Here is a 26,762-nt window from a genome sequence, read left to right as displayed (position 1 = left end):
AATATTAATATGGATAAAATAGCTGCTACCATAAGAAATTTATCTTTTTAATATGGGAATACTGGTAAACTTCCATTTATAATACAAGATGGTGGGCTGTCATAGAAGCCTATACAAAGTATGAGATACAAAAAGAATGAATGGAAAGGTAGGTATATGGTCAGGCGCCAAGAGAAAGGTGAAAATGTTTATTAGTAATTAAGAATACAGATTTAAAATCAGGCAAAAATCTATTCTAGTTTGTGTAACCAATATGTTGAAAAAGCATGACTCATGGCATGGCAGAAATGCAATTTATTTTTGACTCCTGTCCTGGTTTCCCCCCACCTGTCTGTCTCTGTCTGTCTCTGTCTCTCTCTCTCTCTGTCTCTCCCTCTCTCTCTCTCTCTCCTGTTTCAGATCCATCATGGTCAGAGCCATAAATGACATGAGGGGAAGGGGACAGAATAGCTTTGACCTGAGCCTGGCTGTTAGCCAAAGAAAGCATCCCTGTGTGGGCCAAAGCAGGTCTCTGCTCATGGGGCCATGAAAGAGGTCTTCCAACATCCCCTTCTGAGATGTCCATTCCATAGTTCCCTTGACCTTGACAGATGCATTTCTATTCCCGCTGCCACTGAGGCATTAAGGAGCAGCATATCTCCAGTCTTTCTGTCAAAATCCCCTCACTCCAGCAGGCACTTAAGACAAAGATCTAAAATCACCCAATCACATAATGGTTCTCTTTCTGGTATTGCTTATTTATAGTGCCCAGGAAATGACTGCATGCTTAACCCTAAAAAATTCTCAGGGAGTTCAGTCCAAACCCACCCAGCAAACTCCACTTTTCCCCTAGATAGCAAGTCACCCTCTCATCCTCTATCTCTTAGGAGAAGAACCAAGTCCCAGTCCCAATTTACTTCCTCAAGCATGACTCAGGGACTAGTCCTCTGTGTTTTCTACTGCAAGAATATCTTTCCACATTCTCCTGTGTCACCTTTCCCCTTCACCCCACCCCAGGCAGAGGGCAGTAACAGCTCTTTCTTTCCAAAGGTACTTCTTCTCTATTTCTCTCTCCATTTTTTTCTCTATTCTTGATCTGGCTGAAGACTGAGCCAGAAGATACGTGAGCCTTTTTATTGCAAATCTGCATCATGGGGTATGCTGTCACACTGATTTCTGAATCTTGATATTTATTATATTGGAGTCTGAAATGAATTAGTGGCAATAAGAATCCTATTCCTAGCATCTTCTTGTGTTCCTGTGTGAACCTGGAGTTTTGTCTCCCAGGATATTCAAATGAACTATGCCCTTCTTATAAGCAAAAAGAGGCTACAGTCTTCTTGAAGACCCAGTTATTCCCAAGATCTAGTCTATAGTCCTTATCAACTAAACTTCTAACTCGTATCCCAGGTGAATATTTTCATCCCAGAGTTTACCTGGAAGACTGTGGCAGGTTTGTGGCCTGTATCAAGAAGAGAGCTCTACCAGTTTTCAGTAGAATTTGAGAAAAGATAAGTTTGGAGTGAATTCATGTTTCTTCACACAGAAGATTTATTCATCTGCACAGTAGATGACAACTCATTGCCACAGACAACCACCTACAGAGTCGAGGATCCAAACTTAGGATTTATACAACATCATCTGAAATGGAGATTTCCCTCGCTGGTGAGGACACTTCAGTTTGGCCCATTCATGAGCAACTCTAATTGGTTAAAAGATGCTCTTATAATCCAAAGAAGAAAAGGCTATCCCAGGACTTCTGGCTCTCCAGCACATCACTAGCTTTATGTCACCTCCATATAAAGCCATCCCTAAGATCCCAAAATTCAATCTCTGAGCTCTGCGTAGGATGTGAAAACTGAGTCACAGACTGGTGACTCACTGACTTGAGACCACACAATGAGTCAGGCAAAGGAGGACTGGGGACCAGCTTTTAAAACCTGAGTTCTCTAGACTGTTTCTAGAGAGCCACTCTTGAAGAAGAGAAAGCTTCAAGGTAAATGGGTAGGAAGACTTGTCAAGACACAAAGCCCTCATGATAGGATAGTGATGTGTATTGGCTTTTTGCACAACTCACTGAGAGCTTGAGGCTTTGCAAGTAGATTTCCAATGCAGTTTTGCAATCCTTGACCCTACTTACTGATAACAAATCCATCAATTACCTAGACCTGCTGACTTCCCTTAGTGACTCATCCCAGTTCATTATCCTCTGGCAACTGCCTGTATTTCGGTGTTTATGAAAACCATATTCAGAATGACTCTAAAGGGACAGGGGAGGTGATAATAGAGCAGTGGCAAAGGTCATAGCTTTGGCTATTACAAAAACCTGGGTTTGAAATAACATCACTTTTGATGGTATCTTCAGCAAATCATTTACTTCATTTTTTCCAACACGAAAACAGAAATAACAGCATAACTGAAGTGCTGCCTGGAGGAATAAATAACATTTATAAATACCCCAGAATATGGAATGTGCTCTATGATCAAATAAATATAATATTATTCATTAAGGAATTGCATTTTTCTTGATAATTATCTTTCTTCACAATTTTACTAATTGCTTACAAAGTAAAATAATTATTTATTTAAGGTGTAGCAGAATTTTTTATGCTAAGATATTCTTAAAAAATCAAAGCAGCAGAGATCTAAACAACCCCTGGCACACAAACTCCTTGAGAGAATGCTACATTTGGCCCATTTTATATCTTCACGACCTGACATAAAGCACTCAATAAGAGATGGTATGTAAATAAAAGGCTGAATGGTGTGTATTTCCACACTAAACATTTTTAGAGTTTGTGTCATGCATATTTGGACACAAATTTCATTTTTCAAGCAAGAAATTGCATATACAGTTCTACAACAGATATTATGTGAGACACAGATTAGCCATCCACACACAAAGCAATGCAGAAACAGCTCAGATTAAAGGGCAGAGAGGATTCAAGGGCACAAAGTGCCAACAAGGTTAGGCAACTTCTAAAAAACACTGGAGGCAGAACTGTATCTTAGTTCATTTAGGGTGTTATAACAAAAGTAGCAGGAACTTGGTGGCATATGAGTGGCTCTGGAAGCTAGGAAGTCTAAGATGAGGCACAAGTATAATTGGTGTCTGGTGAGGGCCCTCTTCCTGATTCACAGATTATACCTTCTGACCGTGTCCTCACATGGTGGAGGGTACACAAGATCTAGAGGGTCTTTGTAAATAAGAACAGTAAATTCTATTCATGATGGTTCTGCCTTTATGACCTAGTCATTTCCCCAAGGCTTCGTTTCTTAATACCATCACATTGGTGATTAGGTTCCAACCTATGAATTTTGAGGAACGCAAACATTCAGAGCATAGCAACTGGTGACTGGGACTTGAGAGAACTAGTGAGGTCTACCAATAGGGTGGAGCATGAGGAAGCAGAACTACTAGAAAAGGACAGGGACAGAAAGTTCTGGACGCATACCAAGGTCAGCAAGGAGTCTACTAGCCTGAGTTGGGGAGTTTGTGAGAGATCAGAGGAATAGTAAAAACCTTGGAGAGAGAACATCTGTTCCTTGGACACAGTTCCTTGTTGATGGACCACAGGTCCTCTGGGCTTCATCAGCTGAACCCCACCTAGGTGAGGAGTAGTTTGCTTTGCCTGTCTATGGGTAGACAGAGGGTAGTCGAGCTTCTGCTGATCCCATGTTTCATGACCGTAGTCCAAATACTTCCATCCCTGAGTTTGAATTTCCTCACCCATATACTGAGTGGGTTGACCTGAGCTGAGGTTCTGCTCTCTTTTGTAGATAAGTCCTAATGGAAGTGAACCTGAAATATAAGTCCCTGAGTTCTACTACCAGATGCAGGTTCCTGGATCTAGACACACCCTAAGTGATTCTAGGAAATTCAGGCTTACAAAAAAGTTTCAAATATATTTTTAATATGAGAATAACACATGATACAAACCCTCACTGAATATAGATCAATTTTTATGTTGGTAGTTTGAAGAAATATGTAATAACTAGAAACTCTCATGAATGTAGTAAAATTTTTGAGATGGATTTGTAGTTTATTAATTTCTTTTTTGAAATTTTTTTTTAGTTGTAGATGAACACAATACTTTTACTTTATTCATTTTTATGTGGTGCTGAGGATCAAACCTGTTGCCTAAGACATGGTAGGCAAGTGCTCTGTCATGGAGCCAAAACCCCAACCCCAGTATTTGTAGTTTATTAATTTCAACAGGGGCATATATGTTTGAAAAATAATATTCTATGTATGTAGGGAAAATATCATTAATTCATAATTGAGGCCATATTTGGCATTTTCTGCACTAGGGTATAACAATCAAAAGGATCCTGGGATTGCAGCTCACAAATTGGAAACCACTAATCTGTTAAAGATCTTTAAGTTCCTGCCTCATAACTAATAATCTATCATTCTAATTGAAAGCCTATAACTAGTTGGCTAAGCACTGGTTCTTTTTCTAGTGTTTTAAATTTGATAAGAAATCTTGGCTGAGTAAGAACCACTGCTTCAAATAGTCCTGACTACCACCACACCCCATCCCCAGAAAAAACAATAACAACAATAACTGTCACTTCTCCTTTTCCCCTATATTCATTTGTATCCAGTGGTTTGCAAAAGGACTAGGGAGTTTACTAGGAGAGTGAAGAAATAAATAAATAAAAGGGGACTTGAATTTTGTTTACCAGTGGAGTTTAAATACAACATACACAGACTTGCAGATAAGAGACAATTTTGCCAAGAGGAACTATGGAGTCTCCTGTAATTAAATGACACATCAGAGAAAAAGGGTCCGGCAGGCAGCCAGGCCCAGTGTAGGCCAGGGCTGGAGAGGAGCCATGATTCCAGATTCACTGTTAGCTGATAATTGGCCATAGCCTCTGCCAGTTACAAAGCACAGCTGGAAAGGGAATATGTGCATGAATTTAAATAGGACTTTCGGGAGCCACACCAACTCTATAAGGCTGACGCTGTAGACCCCTGGTCAAGAGTGACATGCAAGGAGCTCTCTCTCTCTCTCTCTCTCTCTCTCTCTCTCTCTCTTAGTGTGTGAGAGAGGATCTAGCCTCTAGCTGCAGCTGCAATGAATGTTAGGTGAAAAACCACCAGTAATGATTCTTGGAATGTGTAAACATCCCTGGGGCTTTTCAGAAATTATTGGGGCAGGTTTCTGTTAGACTGGTCCTCCTACCTTCAAGTAGGTGGAAGCTCATACCCTAGAGATCTGGGTACTACATGTAAATGTGATTGCCTTTGCATTGCCTGTGATATTCAGATCATAAACATGTGAGGTCCAAGAATGGAATCCTAATTAGAGTAAGTTATACTCCATGTATGTATAATGTGTCAAAATACACTCTACTGTTATGTATATCTAAAAAGAACAAATAAAAATAAACATGTGAGGTCAAGAACACATATCAAATAAGTACTCATTGACTGTTCATTTTTTTAAGTTTTTTTTTAAAAATTAATTGTTGTGCACTATAGTGGTAACTGATCTCAAAATAAAGTTTTGTTCTCGTCCCAGCCACTAAAGCACCCACAATTGCCATCTCTTTACATCATTCAATTTCAATCTCAGGATGATGGAAATTATATCAAAGAGAACCTTTTCCTTTGCCCTCTGCAGATGGCTTCTGGTTTCCTGGGTAACAACTGATGTTTAGCTTCAGAATTGCAGGAAAGACCCTGGGGATTGACCTCAGTGAATTCCACTGGGCTCAGAGGCATTCTCTCTCTCTCTGCCAATTAGGGTCCACCCAGGCTTTTGGTGAGGGCAGCTGTAAAATATGCAATGTGGCTACACAGAATATTCTTAAACTTCTGCCACAAAGATGTCGGGGAGGCAGTTCAAAATTGTTGAAACATTATAGGTTTTGGAACCTGAAAGGTATGGCTTTGAATCCTAGCTCTATCTCTGACCATCTGTGCAGCCTTACACAAATCATTTAACCTCGCAGAACCTCAATTTCATCATCTGTAAAGTGCACTCAATAACTCCAACCCATGGGGTTATCATAAAGATTAGCAAGATTGTATGTAAGATGCCTGATGGGGTCATTGCTCAGGCAGTGTGGTGGTATTGGGATCCAGGGAGGGAAGTTTATTTCAGACTCTGCATCACAGTACTGTATGTACTCCTTCAATCCCTCGGTGCCAGGCACCATGCTGAGTGTTTGGTTATAAAGATACATAATGCTCACCTCCTCTTCCCCTACCATGCCAGGAGTTCAGTACAGCAGCTGTCCAGTTTCCTTCTCAGTGTCACCGACTGTGACAATCTCTTACTGCCTCTGTGCAGGGTCCTATTCTGGATGCCTCATACTGGGGTTGTTCTGGGAATGAAAGTAAAATGGCCACAGGATGTAAACAGCAGACTGGAGTGGGGCTGGAAAGCTGTCAACAGGAATGTGAAAATAAGATCTTGGCCGAATAGCTGTGGCAAATATTCTTGGAACATTCTTCCTCTGTTCTTAGGGTGAGGAGGAGGAGCTTTCACCCCATATTGTGGGGGTGGAAAAATCTGCTCTTCATTATGGGGACACTGTGCAGAGAGACTAGCCCTTCCAAGCAGCTCAGAGCTTGCAGTCTGGGTGCTAACTGGCTGAAGTCAGCTCTTCCCAGTACTCAAAACTGACTCCAGAGCATTGGAGGGGCTGTTAATTGTCAACAGCAACTGTCAGGTCTTCCCACCCTTTTATTCCTATTAAAGGCATGTTCCTTATTACAGTATATTCTCCTTAAGCATAAGGGGAACAATCCTCACCATGGCCATCACTTATTGAACTCCTAGTCACCAGCATTGAGCCAAGAAACTAATAAAGGTACAAGGCATCTCTAACCAGTCTTCTCCAGGTTCCCCTAATCTTTACCCACTTTCTTTTGCCTAATATCTTTCCTGATCATTCACTGAGAAAATAAATCACATCAGGTGAGTGCATTTCACTCACAGAGGCCACTAAAGTCTTACAAGGACAAAAAAAATCATATTTAATAACTAAAAAAAGAAAGACTATTATTCTAGAAAATGGCTAAAGAAAAGATGGAAAATGGGAGAAGCCAAAGAGGAAGTGAGGGGGTGGCCCAGACTTACCCTCAGCAGGAAGCAAAGTGGTGTTCCCTGGGCCAAGGTGCTGGGCTCATTTGCTGAAACCAGACCATGGTCGACATGAAGTCAGCCCTGCAGGGGAGAAGCAGCATCTGCTGGAAGGAAACAGGAGGAATACCCCCACTTCTCCCTTCTTCCCACCCTATAATTTCTCATCAGTGCTTCACATTGACCATCCACAGTTCTGCAAGCTGGGAAATGTACCTTGCAGCACATGATATATCAAGCAGGGGAGGCATAGGGTCTCTCCAAGGGAAAGTATACCTGGGATTGGAACATTCACATTATTTAGTCCACATACAATAACATTCTCAAGTAGGAATTAATGTTATTTCATTTTCTGGTGAAGAGACTGGAGTTTAGAAGGGTTTTACAAATGGTCTATATTCTGTTAACATTAGATATTTTGAAATCTATCTAATTTAAGCTTTGTCTGAGATTTAAACTCTCAAATCTTTTTTTTCCCATCCTGATAGGAAAGCTGGGTAATTTTTAATGAAAGTTATCCAGATCTATCTTTAACATAAATCAAAGACTTTTAATTTAATTTTTGAAAACCACAATGAATTAGAAGCACATTAATTGCAAAGAGCCAAAGACTGAATAAAATAAACCTGTAGCCTACTGGAGCTTGATGATCAGTCAGCTCTGGAGAATGAGTAAAGGGGCCTGAAGGGACTGTGGATTGACAGTATGGTCAGAGGACCATCAGGATCAGCTCCATGCCTGATCAAGGTCACCTGAAATCTTGCCCAGTCACATAAGCACTTCCACCAGAGTCCCTGACTGACAACATTTCTCTGAAGTTCCCAAAACTGTCAGTGACCAATGGAGGAGGGTGGCTATTTCATACCAATATCAAGAGTCCCTTCCTCCTGAAAGCCTTCTTTGATCCACAAGTCAGATCATTTAATGCCTCTTTTCACTATCTTCTCCCATTCTGTACTGCATCTATTATGGAATTTAATGCACTACTAGAAACTGCTTTCTCATTTATCTGCCCGAAGCTCCATTAGGTTAAGACCTTGCATGTCCTCTGTGCTTAGCAAGGCACAGAATTCATGGTAAATATGCAAAAAAAATTTGAGGAATGAATGAGTCAAAGGGCAGACAGAAACCTAGAATATTCTTAACAGCACAGTATAGAGAAAAGAATGTGCAGGCACATTGGACTTAGAATTACATCAAGTATGCTTCTCAGAAGATGTGTGATCTTAAATAATCCTTGAATAATCCTTGAGATCTGAGCTTCAGGTTTCTTCTCTATAAAGTGGGATTCATATTCCCTTCCTTGGTTATCATGACTATTGAAACAAATATCATTGCTGACTGAGTATTATTCCTTTCTCCCTGGCAAATATGTAAAACTTTATAGTTTACAAAGGGCTTTCTCACTTGAGCCTTCCAATAGAATGATGTAATATTTGTTGTAGTGTTTAAGAATATTCAATTGTGTTGTAGAACAAAAGAAAATAAATTATATTATGAAATTCATAATATAGGTTAGAAACCATGGCATGTGTATATTTAACATAGATAGAAAGGGATAGAAGGACAAGAGATACCTGATATTCTCAAGGTACCTCATGAGGAAACTGGGCACTGAACATAAATGATATTTAAATATGCATGAGGTATATAAGGCACTCAATATATATGGGCAGCCAGGGTTCATGAGGCTTTAATTCAACCGTAAATCAATGGCATCCTTATCTGGTTCCACATCCTGTACAAGAAACACAAATGAAACTCATGGCTGCTCAGCAAGCTAATTGGCAAGCTACAGCTATCGGCCAGATGTGCTTGCCTCTGCGTCTTTCCAGTATATACAGCCAGTATGTATTCTTGGCCAGGGCACTTTGTGCCTGTGGGACGCTTTGTTCAAATCTTATCTCTGGCCTTATAAACCAGTCATCCACTGTGAAGGTCTCTATGGCAGACAGGACGTATGAACACTGCTTATTGTAGCACTCAGAGAGTATGGTCCTTCTACCTTAATTGCACCCAATCTCAGAGTGCTAGTATGCCCAAATCTTGCTCCTTGCTTCTCACTATAGTTTAAATTTGCTTTAGATTCCTTGTGATTTATATCTGTTAATTTGGTCAATGAGTCTTTCTATACTATGACCAGCTTGTCTGGTAGCAAACTTGAAGGAAGATACCATTGCATGTAAATAATTTCTCACTTGACAAGGGATAAGAGGTCAGTCAGTAAGAATCTTGATCTCCTCTTTACAGGTAAGTAAATGAAGTTATATAAAGCAAGTGAGACTTGTCCAAAGTCACACAACTATTAAGTGAATTAACTGGGATTCACACACAGGTTTTCTATTCCAAGACTCCTTCTTTTCCTCCTCCTCCTCCTCCTCCTCCTCCTCCTCCTCCTCCTCCTCCTCCTCCTCCTCCTCCTCTTCCTCTTCCTTCTTTTTTTTAAAATAGAATCCTAATGCCAAAACATATCAGAGGATATTATAAAACAATGAGTTGCATGTATCTTGTGGGACTCTAAAGCCCAGTCCAAAGAAGAATCCAAGATGTTCTGAGCAGTGATGTCTAGGCAGAAGAAGACAGCACTCTGGCAATGGCTTCATGTTGATGGAGCCACAGTCAGCTTGCCCATGCTGGCATGTCCTTGTTTCAGATTACAGTCACCCTTCATCTGTTCCTCATTGATTCTGTAAACATGGGCAAGGCCCCCAGCCAAGAGACATGTTAAGATCTGACACTGTTAGGAATTAAGTCCAGAAAAAGGGGAGGGTTTAGCTGGAAAGGGTTCAGTTGTCTTCACATCCTCCCCAAAGATGGATTCCTTGCCAAACAATATCAGCCTTAGAGATTTGGCCTGTGTATTTGTTCTGGCTCTTTTAACTGTTGACTTTTGGATCAACTCTAGGTTGGCTTGGGTATGAAGATTGGTTTCCTCAAATTAATAGCTAACTTGAATAAGCACTTTTTGGTCCTCTATTCCATTCTCTTCCTTTCTACCTTTGAAACCATGTGTGAATTCATCCTGCTGGCCAGAAGGACTTTCAGGCCATGGCCAAGGCTTTTTAGAGTAGGAAGACTTTCTAGTAAGGACAGATTTGAGACCTTCATTTCGTCTGTGTCAATTCACAGGCTCTGTGGGAATTTCTCAAAAGAGAAAATTGGGAAGCCTCAAGGGGCAATCTTCAAATAGTTTTCAGAAAACATCAGTCCCTCAAAATGTTTAATTTTTCTGCAAATTTTCACTGGCTTTTCTCATTTCCATTTCATCCTGTCACTAAGTTCAGAAAAATCACAGTAATTACAACTATGGTTATTAACTTTGTAGCTGCAGTTATGAACATGGAGGACAATACAATCCTGTATTTATGTTTTTTTGACATTGTGTTTTTTGCATTGTGTGTGTAGTGACACACATACAGACAATGTGACAAAATTCTGGAAGAAGAAACAATAAAATAGTTACATGTATTTATGGAGAAATGGTAAGTAATTTATTTGCTTTTCTTTGTAACCCAGTATTGCCTAAATGCTTGAATCATCTTTGTTTTTGTTTTTTTTATTTTTAAAAAGCTACATTTTAGTTAGAAATAGTAATACTTGACAAGGTCTTTACTGCTACCAAAGATCTTTTTTAAAGCTAAATAATCTTAGTTCAACTTCCTAACATCTTTGGAAAGTTGGTATCATCTTTATATTCATTTTATAAGTAACCCAGGAGATCTGTGTACAAGGCTACACAGACACTAAATGGCAAGACTGTGAGATAGAGAAGTATTTTTTGATGTCACAGCCCATGTACTTTCTACTCTGTTGTAGCTGATGTCTGTACATACTTTTAGCATTGCATTCCCAAATTCTATCATGTTGCCTGATGCTTGAAAGTGCTATTTTCCAAGAACCTATCATCCAGGATGGAAGTTCTCAACCCCAACTGTCCTTCAGATTCACCCAAGGCAGGTTTTAAAACTCCTGTTGCTTCAGATGTTCTTAAATTTTAAGATGTTTTTCAGACTACCCAGCTAGTAACCAAGATAACAACTACTAATAACAACAGCCTGAACTACTACAGAGGTGGCACATCCATAAATGCACAAATTCTATGAGAAAATATATGTTCAACAATGAAAACTCATTGCCTGGTTCCGAGTAATTACTTACTGCCATTTTATAGGTCCCTGACACATGGGTCTGTTTGTATGCATGTCATTTGAATTTAATATCATAAGCAGCTTTCAGAATAGATCCTTGAAATTTTTTAAATTTATTTATTTTTAAAATTTCTTCATTTGTTCTCTTTAGAGATACATGACAGTAGAGGGTATTTTGACATATTATACATACATGGAAAGGGTTCCCATTCTTGTGGTTGTACATGATACAGAGTTATACTGGTCATGTATTCATATATGAACATTGGAAAGTTATGTTTGATTTGATACTTGAAATTAGCTGGAAATAACTTTCTCTTTCTCTTAATGCATATGGAGATAGAGAGGTCAGTGTAGCAAAGAGATCTGTAGAATTGTGACTCTGAACCCTGGTTTAGCCCTGGCTCAGGCTGTACAAAATTATGGGGTATGTATATAGGTGATTGTATTACCAATGTGATTCTGTAGTCTGTACAATCAGAAAAATGAGAATTATACCCCATTTGATTCAAATTTATGAATTGTCAAGATCATTGTACTGTCATGTGTAACTAATTAAAAAAAGAAAAGAATCAACAAATACAAATTGCAAAAAAAAAAAAGAAAGAAAGAAATTGTGGAGTTTGAGTCAAGACACTTCTCTGGGCTTCAGTCTCCCTATCTTTAAAATAAAAGCATATAATTGAATACTGCTTTAAAGTCCCTCTTTTTCATATTTCCTGTGATTTTATATTTCATGTAACCATAAATTGCTAAAAAAAACTGATAATGAATTTAAAACCTATCCCAAAACTTTGTGTTTAAAAAAACAATGGTTCATAATTTTTTTTTTTTTTTTTTTTTTTTGATTCTGCAGATTAACTGGAGGTTCTGCTGGTCTTGTCTGGGCTCAAGGTGCAGCTGCTGGCAGAGAAGCTCAGCTGAAGCTGGAACATCTGAGATGGCTTCTCAGTTGGCAGTTGGTGCTGGCTGTCAGCTGGAGAGCCTTGACTCTGCTCCACATGGCCTCTCCCCTTCCAGAAGGAAGGCAGGGCTCCTTCGTAACACGGTGGCCTCAGCATTCCGAGAGGGTGAGAGTGAAAACTTGCAAAAAGGTCCAGGCTTCAGAACTTCCACATTACTTCGGCCATATTCTATTCGTCAGAGTCACAGGATCATCTCAATTTCAAGAGGGTGGAGCTCGTCTTGGTGAGAAGGTCAGCAATGACACATTGAAAAGGGGCATGGACAGAGGGAGGTGTGATCCATGGGTGGCCATTATTATAGTGCTCCTTGGTGTTATTTCTCTCTGGAGATGCCATTTATAATGTAGTGGTTAAGAGCACAGCCTTTGGATTCAGTCTGGTTTCAAATCCTGTCACTGACTAGCTTTGTGACATTGAACAGTGTCTTAAATCACTTCATATCTGTTTCCTTATAGGTAAAATTTAGAAGATAATAAAGTAGTTGTGATAATAAAATGTGATTGTTTTAGTCAGCTTTTTGACTGTGACTAAAGGACCCCAGTAGAACAACTGTAAAGGAGGGAAAGTGTATTTAGAGGCTAATGGTTTCAGAGGTCTTAGTCCATAGAAGGCTGGCTGTATTCTTCGGGGCTTGAGGTGAGGCAGAACATCATGGCAGAAGAGTGTGGCGGGGGGAGCGGGGTGGGGGGGAAGCAGCTCACATGATGATCAGAAGCAGAGAGAGAGAGAGTGAGTGAGTGAGTCCACTGGCCAGATACAAATATATACGCCAAAGACATGCTCCTGATTCCCACCTCCTCCAGCCACACTGTACCACTTCAGTTACCACTCAGTTAATCCCTATCAGGGGATTAATTCACTGATTGGGTTAAGACTCTTACAACCCAGTCATTTCTCCTCTGAAACTCCTTGCATTGTATGACACATGAGCTTTTAGGGGATACCTCACATCTAAACCATAACAATGATCCCTTCTGCAAAGCCCTAGCACATGGTGGATTGTCTTAAAAGTTCTCTGTTTTTATTGCTAACCCTGCAGAATATAGGGAAGTTGCTCCAGTCCTCAACGAAAGGCCTTTATCTCACTCCTTCCTAAGTTGGAAAACCAACTGCAGCCACTTAAGAGTTTGAATATGGAATTCCTCAACCTCCTATTGCAAACATGACTAAAATTCAGTTGTACTGGTTATTAATTAGCTCATTCTCTCTCTCTCTCTCTCTCTCTCTCTCTCTCTCTCTCTCTCTCTCACACACACACACACACACACACACACTGTCTCTTCAATGAAAGATACAGTTTTGGGAACTGATCTTAAAACAAAGAATGTGACTCGTGGCCTCCATAGAAGGAATGTGCTTCTGGCACAAATGGTTCCCATTGCTTCCTGACATATCCTGCTCCCAATGGCCTGACTCAGTGTGGCCCTAGCTGAGAGCAGTCCTCTGCCCCTGAGAACCTCAGCCCCATCTGTTCATGGCATGCCACCACTTGCTGACCCTGGGTCCCATCTGGACCCAGATAATTGAAGGAGGAGAACATCTTAATTCACCAGTATTGTCCAACCGGCCACTAAGTGTTCACGGTGCAGATTCCTTAGGTCAAGATTTACCTGTGAGTTCCTCTCTGGAATGTATATCTTAAGCATTCTCCAAGTTAGTTAAACAATACTCATCAATTTGACTGAGGGCTTTAGAGTTAGGCACACATAGTTTTAAATCTCCACTCTGATACCTACTGGCATCACAACTCAGGGCAAGCCAGAAACCTTACTGGGCCTGAGTTGTTTCCTCTATAAATTGGAACTATATTTACCTTGTAAAGTTTCTATAAAGATTAGAAATAAGTCTGGATATTAGGAAGATTAAAGAATTTGTACAAAGTTCCCAAGAGTGCATGGCACATAGTAGCCCCCCACAAAAATGTTACTTATCTTCCTGTAAGAGCAAATCTAAGCCTGAAGCTTTTCATTCGTTTATTAATTTATTCAACAAACTACTGATAATCCTGAAGAGAATACTAAAGCTATATCAAATTTCAAACTATAAGCTTCATGAAGACAGGTATCTTGCCTTTAGGGTTCCTCACTCTCAAGTACAGTGTCTGGAACACAGAAGGTGCAGAATAAGTATCTGTGGAAGAAAAGAATTTAGTCTGTCTCATAATTGAGTGGGGATTTGAAGAGAATATGAGAAACACGCATAACTAAAATTTCAAGTTGATTGATTCAAGTGAGCAGAGAAACATCAGGGTTACGAAAGAAGCCATACTTGATGGGAGCTAGGATAAGCATTTGAGGGAGAATGCATTTAGAGTGAGCACTGAGGATTAGGCAGGATTCTAAAGTTCCACAGGGGCAAAAGAATAGAGAACAGAGAAGGACAAAGCTTGAACTGAAGCTAATGAGTGACCCTCTAGATCTATGTCTATAACTCAGAAGAGCCTCCCTGAAAGCTGTTCATTTTGTGATTATGCAATATTTTCTTCTCTCTGGATGGTATTACTAAGTTAAATTATAAAATTTCTTAAAGGTGCTAAGTGTGTCCTTATGATTGACTTAGAGATAAATGATTTTATATGTAATTTGCATATTCTTTTTTAAAATTTGAATATTGTTAAAATTCTCAGAAGTAAAATGGAGCCTCAGGTACTTTCAATACTTAAAAAAAGAGATATTTTTGTATAAGCTAACTCGAACTTTTTGAAAATTCAAGTTTATGTGATATAGATAAATCTTGGGCTTATAACACCAGTTTAATAATTTTGGTCTAATAAAAAAACTTTGTTTTCTTTGAGTTAGAAATAATTATAATCCAAGCATACATTTTTAATCTACTTATTTTCTTCCTAAACTCATGCAGGTTCACTGATAATCAGCTAGCACTACTTCCACTAAATATTTAAAATTATAAAACTTGTAAATTTGTGTTTAACCAAATGCCATGATCCTGACGTTTCAACAACAATTATGTTCTCTAGCATGTCAATTTGAAGATAATTTCCAAGACCTTGAGGTAACTGAAAGCCTTGGGCTGACACTAAATTGAGTTAATGAATATTCATTAGATATCTAGATCATTTGCAAAAAGAATAATAGGGTGTTTACTAAGTATTACTAGTCAGCTTTCATTGCTGTAATGGAAGTACCTGCCAAGGACAACTTAGAGGAAGAAAAGTTTATTTTGGCTCACTGTTTCAGAAATTTAGTCCACAGTGGACTAACTTCCTTACTCTTGGCCCAAGGTGAGGCAGAACATCATAATGGAAAGGCCTGATAAAAAAGATCTTTTCCCAAATCTTTACCCCTCACACATCAGATAGAGCACTAATCTCTAGGGTACATAAAGAACTCAAAAAGCTAAACACGGAAAAAACAAATAACCCAATCAACAAATGGGCCAAGGACCTGAACAGACACTTCTCCGAAGAGGATATATAATCAATTAACAAAAATATTAAAAATGCTCATCATCTCTAGTAATCAGAGAAATGCAAATCTAAACTATTCTAAGATTTCATCTCACTCTAGTCAGAATGGCAGCTATTATGAAGACAAACAACAATGAGTGTTGGCGAGGATGTGGTAGAAAAGTTACACTCATACATTGCTGGTGGGACAGGCAAATTGGTGCAGCCAATATGGAAAGCAGTATGGAGATTCCTTGGAAATCTGGGAGTAGAACAACTATTTGACCCAGCTATTCCTCTCCTCGGACTATACCCAAAGGACTTAAAAATAGCATACTACAGGGACACAGCCACATCAATGTTTATAGCAGCACAATTCACAATAGCTAAACTGTAGAGCCAACCTAGATGTCCTTCAGTGGATGAATGGATAAAAAAAAAATGTGGCACATATATACACAATGGAATTTTATTCAGCATTAAAAAAGAACAAAATCATGGCATTTGCAGGTAAATGGATGGCATTAGAGAAGATAATGCTAAGTGAAATTAACCAATCCCAAAAAACAAATGTCGAATGTTTTCTCTGATATAAGGAGGCTGACTCATAGTGGGGTAGGGAGGGAGAGCATGGGAGGATTAGTTGAATTCTAGATAGGGAAGAGAGGTGGGAGGGAAAGGGAGGGGGCAGGGGATTAGCAAGGATGGTGGAATGTGATGGACATCGTTATATAAAGTACATGTATGAAGACTTGAATTGGGTGTCAACACACTTTATATTCAAACAGAGATATGAAAAATTGTGGTATATATGTGTATTAAAAATTGTAATGCAAAAAAAACTCAGCAAAGTACATGTATAAAGGCATGAATTGTCATGAACATACTTTATATACAGATATATGAAAAATTGTGCTCTATATGTGTAATAAGAATCGTAATGCATTCCACTGCTGTTGTGTATTTTAAAAAATAAAACCAATAAAAGATTTTTAAAAAGAAGAAGAAGAGCTTTTCCACTGGGGACTAGGAAACAGGGAGGGGGACACAGGGAAGATGAACCCTTTCAGGGTACTCCACTAATCCACCTCCTCTTAGCTATGCCCCTGCCTACAGTTACCACTCAGTTAATTCATTCAAACTAGGATGCACTGATTGAGCTACAACTCTTATAATGTAATCATTTTACCTCTGAGTGTTTCTGCATTAACACAGGAGATTTGGGGTATACCTTATATTCAAACAATAACAGTTTAAGTTTATATACTTGTGCTTTTTATTTTTATATGTTATAGAGAATATATTTATTTATGCGTGTATGTATACACATATTTGATCTTTAATAAATGTGCTTATATTTTGCCACTTTAAGAAATTGTACTATAAGATATAGGATGTATAATGGATATTGAAAGTTGTAGAAGGTTCATAGAATGGAATCTCGTCATGGCCCCAAATCACAAATTTTTGGTGGGTGAATTTATGATATTTTCACTGTTCTTGAGCTATTTTAAATTTCTTCTTGGTGATGGATGTACAAATTCTGTCTTTTTTGAATTTTTTATTTGTTCTAATTAGTTATACATGACAAAATGCATTTTGACACATCATACATAAATGGCATATAATTTCTCATTCTTCTGGTTTCATATGATGTAGAGCTGCACAGGTCATGCAATTATATATGCACATAAGGTACAAACTCTGTCTTGACTGGTAGAAATTGGACTGGATCCTGTTACCAAACTGTCAGTCCTTTCCAAATTTTTGTTTTTTCCAAATTCCTCCAATATCTGGCTACAACTTTCTAAAATAACTTTCCAACTTCTCTCCTACCTCCTTGATGGCAGGCATTACAGAGATCTATCACCTGACAGTCCATATCCTTATCAGCATTCCAGGTTGCCATGCAGCTGGTTGTTTTTCCTAAGATCTGAAGAATCCCTGTGAGCTGAGGCTTGATGACTTGATATAAATTTTGAAGGATTCACCATTGCAGCAGATCATGCATACATAGGGAGTCTCGTTGAACAAGCTGCTATCTGGACTACTAGGGATATCTAACAAAATGTTTACATCGTGCATTATCTTTTCAGAGAGGCAACCAAGACTGTGGACAGCAACATCTTCAAGAGCATTTCTGTCCTAGCTTGAGAGCTCCAAGAAACACAGTGAGCCATATAGAATGAATGATGTTTCTCTATGGGCCTAATGGAAACCGTGGGACTGATTGCCAACTAGGGTCTAATTCCTGGTTCTTTTCTTTCAGATATCTTTTTTTAAAAATTTTTTTTAGATGGACACAATACCTTTATTTTACTTATTTATTTTTATGTGGTGCTGAGGATCAAGCCCAGTGCCTCACACATGCCAGGCAGGTGCTCTATCACTGAGCCACAACCCTAGCCCTTCAGATATCCTTTTATAATACCATTTCTTCTTCTCATTGTAGGCATCCTTCTTTTAAGATTCCTGATCTCCAGGACCCTAACATAACCAAACTTCAACATCTCTTCTCTTAATTGAGGTTTTTCTGGTTTTGCAGGAATAGCATCAGAAAGAGACCTCAAGAGACAATTTCTTAGACCTCAAGGTTTATGATCTTCTCTATTCAGTGACAAGTGACCATGATGAACTTTACCTGAACTCTGAGATCTTGGAAATCAGAAATGGCTAAAAAAATCTCCTCTCTCCTCATGTTTTCTGAAATCTAACCCCCTCTTTTGTGTTTAGGAAATAGCTACCACCCTACTATCCTATGTTTCCTCATGACTCATGTAAGACTGAGGATGACCAGTTGTTTGCTTACCTCTATTAAAAATCCCAGGGCTACTTCCTTTCTTAGTGATGTTCCTCATTATTATATATTCTCTCTGTTGCAAAAGACAGACTGAATGAAATCATCTTATTTGACAGGTGCATTTTGTCTTTCACAATTTCCAATAAAAAAATTAAAGATCTGGGAAAATTTCTTCCTGACTTTGGAACATTGGGTGAGGAAGTAATGTCTGGAATAGCAGTAGCCATCTTTCCTCAGGAAGAACAAAACTGAAGATGGTGACCCACATGCTGAGGATGGTATGGAAAGATATGGGAAGTCACTGGTATTCTGCTTAAATAACCAATCCTGTCACTCCCCCTCAACTGCTGACTTCTGGTTATTGAAGATAATATGTAACCCTGTATTCTAAATCACTTTCAGTTGGGTGTTCTATTCTGAAGTCTCAAACATTCCCATTAGAACTTTTGTAGGCTTTAGGTATTAAGAAAATTTATGCTAAGAAAGGTAGAAAATTTTGCAAGAAGAAATGGTGGTCCATTATGTGGACCATAGCTAGGGCTTGAAAGAGCTTCACAGAGTTTCCTGTGGTCCTGCGTAGTATGAAAGTCATAAACTCATTTCTCAAACACCAAGACTAGCACAGATGTTGTAAAGAAACCACAGACCCAAAAGGAACATTCAGATATAAATGAAGAATGATTCAAAACAACTTCTCACTGTCTGCTCACAGATGGTGGAGGGCCCAAAGGGCTGTTGGACATGTCAGCAGATGTTAATATGGCCACATAAACTCACAGATCAAATACATACTCCATCCCCATCTAGCAATTAAAAATCATCTCAAGGGGTAAGTAGGCATGCTCACCAGGACCAAGATTGGCTTTCTATCACCAGATAAGTTGATAGCTCAAAATAGAAATTATTTACAGTTATAGAAAAGAAAGTAATTTGTGGATTATTCCAACCCGTGTTATATGCTAAACTGCTACCCATCAGATGGTACAATACCAAAACCCCACACCACCCTATGTCTCTACACTGTAGTGATCAAAGCTGACAGATGTCAGTGATGCAGTAATTAGTGGGAGAGAACAGAATTGTACTCTAGTGACCACCCCCACCACGTGCTAGGGAGACAAGGCTATTGCTGGAAACATGCTCACTGCTGCTTCCATTGCCACTGTGTGTGGTTCAAGTCCTAGTGGCTGTAGCCAGCTCAGGCCGTAACCCACAGGATAGATGGACAGCATTGGCCTTACTGACAACTTGACCTGTGAAATAGGTTGAGTGGAATAGGAATCCACCACTAGAACATTTTTCATAAAATATGGGAATGAAGCAATAGTTTGGAAATGATTTAGTCATTTGTGGCTGTACATGAAACCAAACTGCCTGAGCGTGAAGCCTTCTAGTTTCTTACTATGTCTTCCAACCTCTCACTATCCTTTGTTCATGAAATATTTTTGGGTACTTTCTTAGAAGATGCAAAGGTCATTTTCAAGAAATTTCCTAGCACCTATTCTCTGTCTGAGGGAACTGGGGCAGGTGAGGAGTAGAGAAAGGTAGTGTTGGGGGTAGGTCAAATTTAAATACAAAGTTCCTGCCAGTGGGTTTCTAAACTCTGTCTCAGCAATCAGGCCAGGTTCCTGGACTGAGTGCCAAGGATTATTCCTGGGCTCAGAAAAGCTCCAGTAGAATGGCCTGATTACACCTGACTGCCATGGATCTTGTATGTCTGATATAGAGCAACACCCATGAATCTCAGGACTCACAGAGTTGCAAAGGACAATGTCCATCCCCTCTTCTCTCTGTACCCCAACAAACCCACACAATTCCAATTTTGAAGAAAATACATAGCAGATGACCAGAGTATTTAAAAAAGAGGTTTAGATAATAAGAGAAGGTGACTGAGCCTCCTACAACTTAGAGAATGCCTACAGAAACAGAAGGCAGACAACGAAGATCCCCTAATGGATTCTACTTTCTGCATGGCAACCTGGTAGAGAGAAGGAAGGAGGGAGTGATTTTCCTCATTCAGCCTTACACAAGGACTTGGGGATTTTTACAGAACATTAAGATACAAAATCCTCTTCCAGAAGAATTGAAACACTCCTGAGGGTCTCCATAACTAGATCCTCAATCACCTTTCCCAGGGCCTTTGGGTCTTACCACCAAAGGATACATCAGAAAGCCTATCCTTACCCAATCTCCAGGATCATAAGGGGAAGAGGTTAAAGACAGCAATCTTCAAAGAGTTCAAACCAAATTCCTTCAATCTCTAGTGTTCCCCAGGGGAACATTGGTGCTTCCACATGAGTGAGGAGGAAGAGGACAAAAGCAATGGATGGGCTTCTGATCCTCAGTCCCAGTTCTATTAGAAGAACCTAATTTTATCCATATTCTATTTTGGGGTTGCTGGTCAAGTTCTATTTGCAAAAAAGATCTCAATGATACAAAAAACTATTCTTAACCTCTGAGTGAGAGGATGCATTTCAATATCCCTACCCAATTCTCATGCTCAAGCAGACTTTGTGGGAGAAGGTACCTGGCAGAGGATGGAAGCGAGTGAGGGGCACACAAGTTTCAGGTCCCACCCTAATGTAATGGACTGCCTTTACTAAAGGCCAGGAGTAGAAGATAGCTTGTCTCAGCCAATAGCAGCTATGCTTTCATGAAAACTGTTATCTTCTCCCAATAAAATAAAACTCAGACCCTCTGACATTTGGTCTGGAAAGAGAATCCAGGGTAGAGAACATGAATTTGACCTAGAAACCCTTCATCTGTCCCTCTGGGTTCTGAGTATCACCTTCCTCTTTAGATTCCTCAAATATTTTTTAACAATTTCTATTCACTACCCTAGCAAGAGGGGTTTTGCTCCCCCAATGTCTTTCTATTTTTCTTTAAACTTCTTTCAGTTTTCCCCTAAAATGTCAATAAGTCACTTCCACAGATTCCTCAGCTGAGATAAGCCTGGAACTTTCAAAACAAGCAAAAGCAAAAGGTATGATGAGGGGCAGGGAGATAGGACAAATCATTTCCATGATGCACCTTCTAAAACAGGACTGTGACTTGGCGTCAACTGAACTGTGCTCAGGATTTTACCTCTTCCTATTTCATACAGGATCCGTGAAAGGTGTAAGCTAACTATCCCGAAGATCGGTATCACTTCCCAGAGCCTTTGGCTAGCCCTCGATTCAAAGTTCCAATTCTGTTGCCATGCCCACCACATAGAGCACTTTCTTAAACACCTTGTCTCTCCATTGACAAAACCAAAAAAGAATTCCCTTTCCTACCTAAGTTTGATTTGACACATACTCTACCCCAGGGATTGGAGAGTATGATTTCATTGTTCGGGGCAGCCTGTCCACTCATGTACTGGAATGACTTCATTCCTTCAAGTTCAAACAACCTACCATTATCCTATTTCTTTTGTAACCAGATGGGGGAGATTATACTGGACTTTCCTCATGAAGAGCACTATATTTTGGCCTAAAAGTGGTCAGAGGTGGGGTGAAATGCTTATATAAATGCCTAGGGCTTGTGCTTTATCTTACTCCCTGATCCTAAACCCAGGTTAGTTCCTGGACCTGAGAAATGGATGCATTTTTTTTCAATAATAAGGAGAAGAAATTGAAGTTCTAATGGGTAATTCAGGAAATGAGTAAAGATCACTTAGATTGGATGCTGCAATGAAGGAATCTAGGATCTAACAATGGACTTTGGCATGACTGCTATAATCCTATCTCCAACTTTTCTGCAAAATCTTTTAATAAAGTCTACAATGCCTGTTTGTACTTTTGTGCAAGTGATTTCTTTTGGACATTGACTTTCATGCCTGGTCAGGTCATCCTTGGTGCAGCTCAGAGGAAAACAAAGTCTGGAGGCAAGTGGGCCATGAGATCACCAGCCCTCAGGAAGCTAGTGTTGATGGGGAGCATGTCAGGACTCTTCCTGGCTGTGATGTTAGAGATGAAGTGAATTTAGCAGCACTGTGTGGATCAAGGAGGCCCTCCCTTCCTCCAGAACTACCATATGATAAATCCACATTGCCATCTTTCTGCCTTCCCATTGTCTAAAGTCCATATTCTTCCAAACACTTTCTTTCTTCGAACATTTTTCCATTTGCCTCCAAAATGACGACAAATCCCTTCCCTTCCCTTCATTTTCTTTTGGCTAATCCTCCCTTCCCTTCATTTTCTTATGGATAAGACTGGAATTTTTAAAACAACCAAATATTAAGGGAGTAAAAAGGGGAATGAACATAAGGGTAAACGTCACCCAAAACGATGCTCCTTCCAAAGCACAGGGCCCCTAGTCTTTTTGTGTATGACACACAAAGCCCTTTATAACATGCCAGCCCCAGCTCTCCAAGGCCATGCTCCCAGCATTCCTTGTCACTGTACACAGCAGCAGCAGCACCACTGGTGACCACTCCCTTCCTCCACTGGATGGACTGACTGCTCTGTCCTCTGTGTCTCATTGGAGCATAGAATTCCAAAATAATTTGTGTAAATATTTATTTACATACTTGTCTCTTCCAATAGATTGTTTGAGTATCTAACCCCCAAATCTAATGAGTGCTTAGCAAGTGGTAGAATCTCACTAAATATTCGTTGAATTGAACAAATTCCAGAGCCAGATGTTAAAATTAAAAGGATGCAGACACTAGCCGGGTGCGGTGGCGCACGCCTGTAATCCCAGTGGATCAAGAGGCTGAGGCAGGAGGATCATGAGTTCAAAGGAGTCTCAGCAAAAGCAAGGCTCTAAGCAACTCACTGAGATCCTACATAAAATACAAAATAGAACTGGGGATGTGGCTCAGTGGTCAAGTGCTCCTGAGTTCAATCCCTGGTACAAAAAAAAAAAAAAAAAAATGGAAGCAGACAGCCTGGATTGGAAGGCCAATTCTTCCACTTACTAGCTGGATAACTTTGAACAGGTTCCTCTGTCTCTCGGTATCGATTACCTTATCCATCAATTGTGGCTACTTTGCAGGAGAGAAAAATTGAAGTATATGAAGTACCATCCCATAGCAGAAGCATATGATTAAGATTCCATTCTTGTGATTGTAAATGATGTGGAGTTTCACTGTGATGTATTCATTCTATGTCCAATTCATTCTATGTCTTTCCTATTCCTATCCCCCCTCCCTTCCCTTCATTTTCTTTTGGCTAATCCAATGAAATTCTATTCTTCACCCCTCGACCCACTTGTTGCATGTTAGCATCCACATATCAGAGAGAACATCCAGCCTTTGGTTTTTTGGAGACTGGCTTATTTCACTTAGCAATAGTCTCCATATCCATCTATTTATCTGCACATGTCATAATTTCATTCTTCTTTAAGACTGAGTAGTATTCCACTGTGTATATATACCACATTTTCTTTATCCATTCATCTGTTAAAGCGCACCTGGGTTGGCTCTATAACTTGGATATTGTGAATTGAGCTACTATAAACGTTGGTGTGGCTGCATCACTATGGTATGCCAATTTAAAGTCCCTTGGATATGTACAGAGGAGTGGGATAACTGGGTCAAATGGTGGTACCCTTCCAAGTTTTCTGAGGAATCTCCATATTGCTTTTCAGAATAGTTGCACAATTTGCAGTCCTACCAACAATCTATGAGTGAAACTTTCTCCCCACATCAATATTTATTGTTACTTGTATTCTTTTTTTCTTAGCTTGACAATTTTTTTATTGGTTGTTCAAAACATTACAAAGTTCTTGACATATCATATTTCATACATTAGATTCAAATGGGTTATGAACTCCCATTTTTACCCCAAATACAGATTGCAGTATCACATCGGTTACACATCCACCTTTTTACATAATGCCATATTAGTAACTGTTGTATTCTGCTACCTTTCCTTTCCTCTACTTACTTGTATTCTTGATAATTGCCATTCTGAGTGAGATGAAACCTCAGTGTAGTTTTAATTTGCATTTCTCTAATTGTTAGAGCTGTTGAACATTTTCTCATATATTTACTGACCATTCATAGCTCTTCTGTGAGGTGTCTATTCATTTTTTCCCCTTTATTGATTGAGTTGTTTGTTTTTCTGGTATTAAGTTTTTTGAGTTCTTTGTATGTCCTGGAGATTAATGCTCTATTTGAGATGCAGGTGGCAAAGGTTTTCTTTCATTCTGTAGGCTCTTTCTTTTTCCTTTTTATGTTCTTGATTGTTTCCTTTGCTATAAAGAAGTTTTTTTGTTTGATCCCATCCCATTTATTGATTCTTGTTTTTCTTCTTGTGCTTTAGGAGTCTTGTTGAGAAAGTCAGTTTGTAAGCTGACATGATAGAAAGTTGGTCCTACATTTTCTTCTGGTAGACATAGGGACTCTGGTCTAATGTTTAGGTCCTTGATACACTTTGAATTGAGTTTTGTGCAAGCTAAGAGATAGGGGTTCAGTTTCATTCTGCTACATATGCATTTCCATTTTTCCAGTTGAAGAGGTTATCTTTTCTCCAATATATGTTTATGGTGCTTCTGTCTAGGATGAGATAACTGTATATGGGTTTATCTCTATGTCTTCTATTCTATTCCATTGGTCTTCATGTCTGGTTTGGTGCCAATACCATGCTGTCTGTGTTACTATAGCTCTGTAGAATAATTTACAGTATGGTATTGTGATGGCTTCTGCTTCATTTTTGTCACTGAGGATTGCTTTGGCTATTCAGGGCCTCTTATTTTTCCAAATGAATGTTTTTTCTACTTCTATGAAGAACATTACTGGAATTTTAATATGAATGGCACTAAATCTTTATAGCTCTTTTGGTAGTATGTCCATTCTGACAATATTAATTCTGCCTATCCAAGAACATTGGAGGTATTCCCATCTTCTAAGGTATTCTTCAGTTTCTTTCTTTGGTTCAATGAAAACCTGAAAATGGGTTCTAGGGAAGTCTGAGGCTATTGCTAATACAAGGAATAACATTAGTTGATTATTTTTTTATTTGTACACATTGTGTTAAGTGCTGTAGATGCATTACATCATGTAATCTTCTCGGGGACTCTCAGAAACAGATACTGATGTTATTCACATTTTAAAGAAGAGAAAATTGAGGTTTGGAGAGTGATGTGATTTGCCAAGCTCACACTATTAGTCCAGAGTAGCAGGAATCAAACTCAGTGAGTACGGCAGCAGAGCAGGAGCTCTTCACCTCTGTACCACAGTGATACATGCAAAAAAGGGGTGGAGTTCAGCTTGCTGCTACAACTGGGAATGTCCCCCAAAATCAGGGCCATAACAAAATTCATGCCAGAGCTTCTTGATGACTTTGAGGGCCTGTTAGGACACTAAATCAACATTTATTCAGACACTGTAGAAGAAACAGGTTGAACTAGAACTAGCCACTCAACCAATCTCCAAAATGGAATCATTTCATTTCTTTTCCAAACCACATCACCTCAGATTGCAGTTTAATCTTCCTTCCTTTGCAGTAAGTCAGATGTCACTAGGACAACAGGGTTAGTCCTTCACAGCAAGGATTGAGTTTGGAGTTGTCTCTGCCTCTGGAATTATAACATGGCCCCTCCCATTGTAATTTATTCTTATTTTGCAAGTCTAGCTCTTCTTCAAATCTTAGCACTCAGAGGCTAGAGAGCAATGTACAAACTACTAAAATCTTTTCTTTGGATATCTGCCTTCAAATATCCATATGTGATTGGCCTTCAGATCCTTTACTCTACCTATCCAGGATCTGATCCCTTTGAAGTTAGTTAAGTCCTGAATATGTTCCCTCAAGAGTCATCCTGAGCAGGAATAATGTCTGCCATTTATTGAGGTCCTATTCAATGTGCATGGAACAGGCAACACCGAATTAATAAACTCAGTTGGAGACACTGTGTTCCACGAGGAGACCTGCCCCAGAATCCGAAGTCATGGTACAGCCAGGCACTTTCCACTTCTCTCCACTGGCTTCACTCTTTTTTCCCCAAGTTGCTCAGCGTCACTGGGAAAAGTCATGCAACTGCTATGATTAGCTTGTCTACAAATCCCTGTTATCTTATCTTGGCTGCGCTCTCAGTGCCACTCAGATATCCTAATTGATCCTGGATGACTCACCCACTGTCACATTCCTCAGAGCACATTTTTCAACTGTTTCCACTTTTCTTAAGCTCCCAACCCCCACCAGCCCTTCTGCCTTTTTCTCCTTCTTAGAAGACTGGGACCATTGACTTTTTTCCTTTCCTATTAAAAATGTCCTGACTCTTTCTAGCCTTTCCTCTCTCCATCCCTATGATTTCTGGGGGGTACTTTTCCCCTTTACCCCTGTCGTAAACTCCCCGTGTCTTCCCTTTTTTCTTTTTTTTTTTTTTTTTTTTTTTTTTTACATTTGTATTTTCTTTTTTTTTTTTATTCAAAACATTACA

The sequence above is a fragment of the Callospermophilus lateralis genome, chromosome 2 (genome assembly GCF_048772815.1).
Source record: "Callospermophilus lateralis isolate mCalLat2 chromosome 2, mCalLat2.hap1, whole genome shotgun sequence".
NCBI classification, from domain to species: Eukaryota; Metazoa; Chordata; class Mammalia; order Rodentia; family Sciuridae; genus Callospermophilus; species Callospermophilus lateralis.
This window is presented reverse-complemented; position numbering follows the sequence as displayed.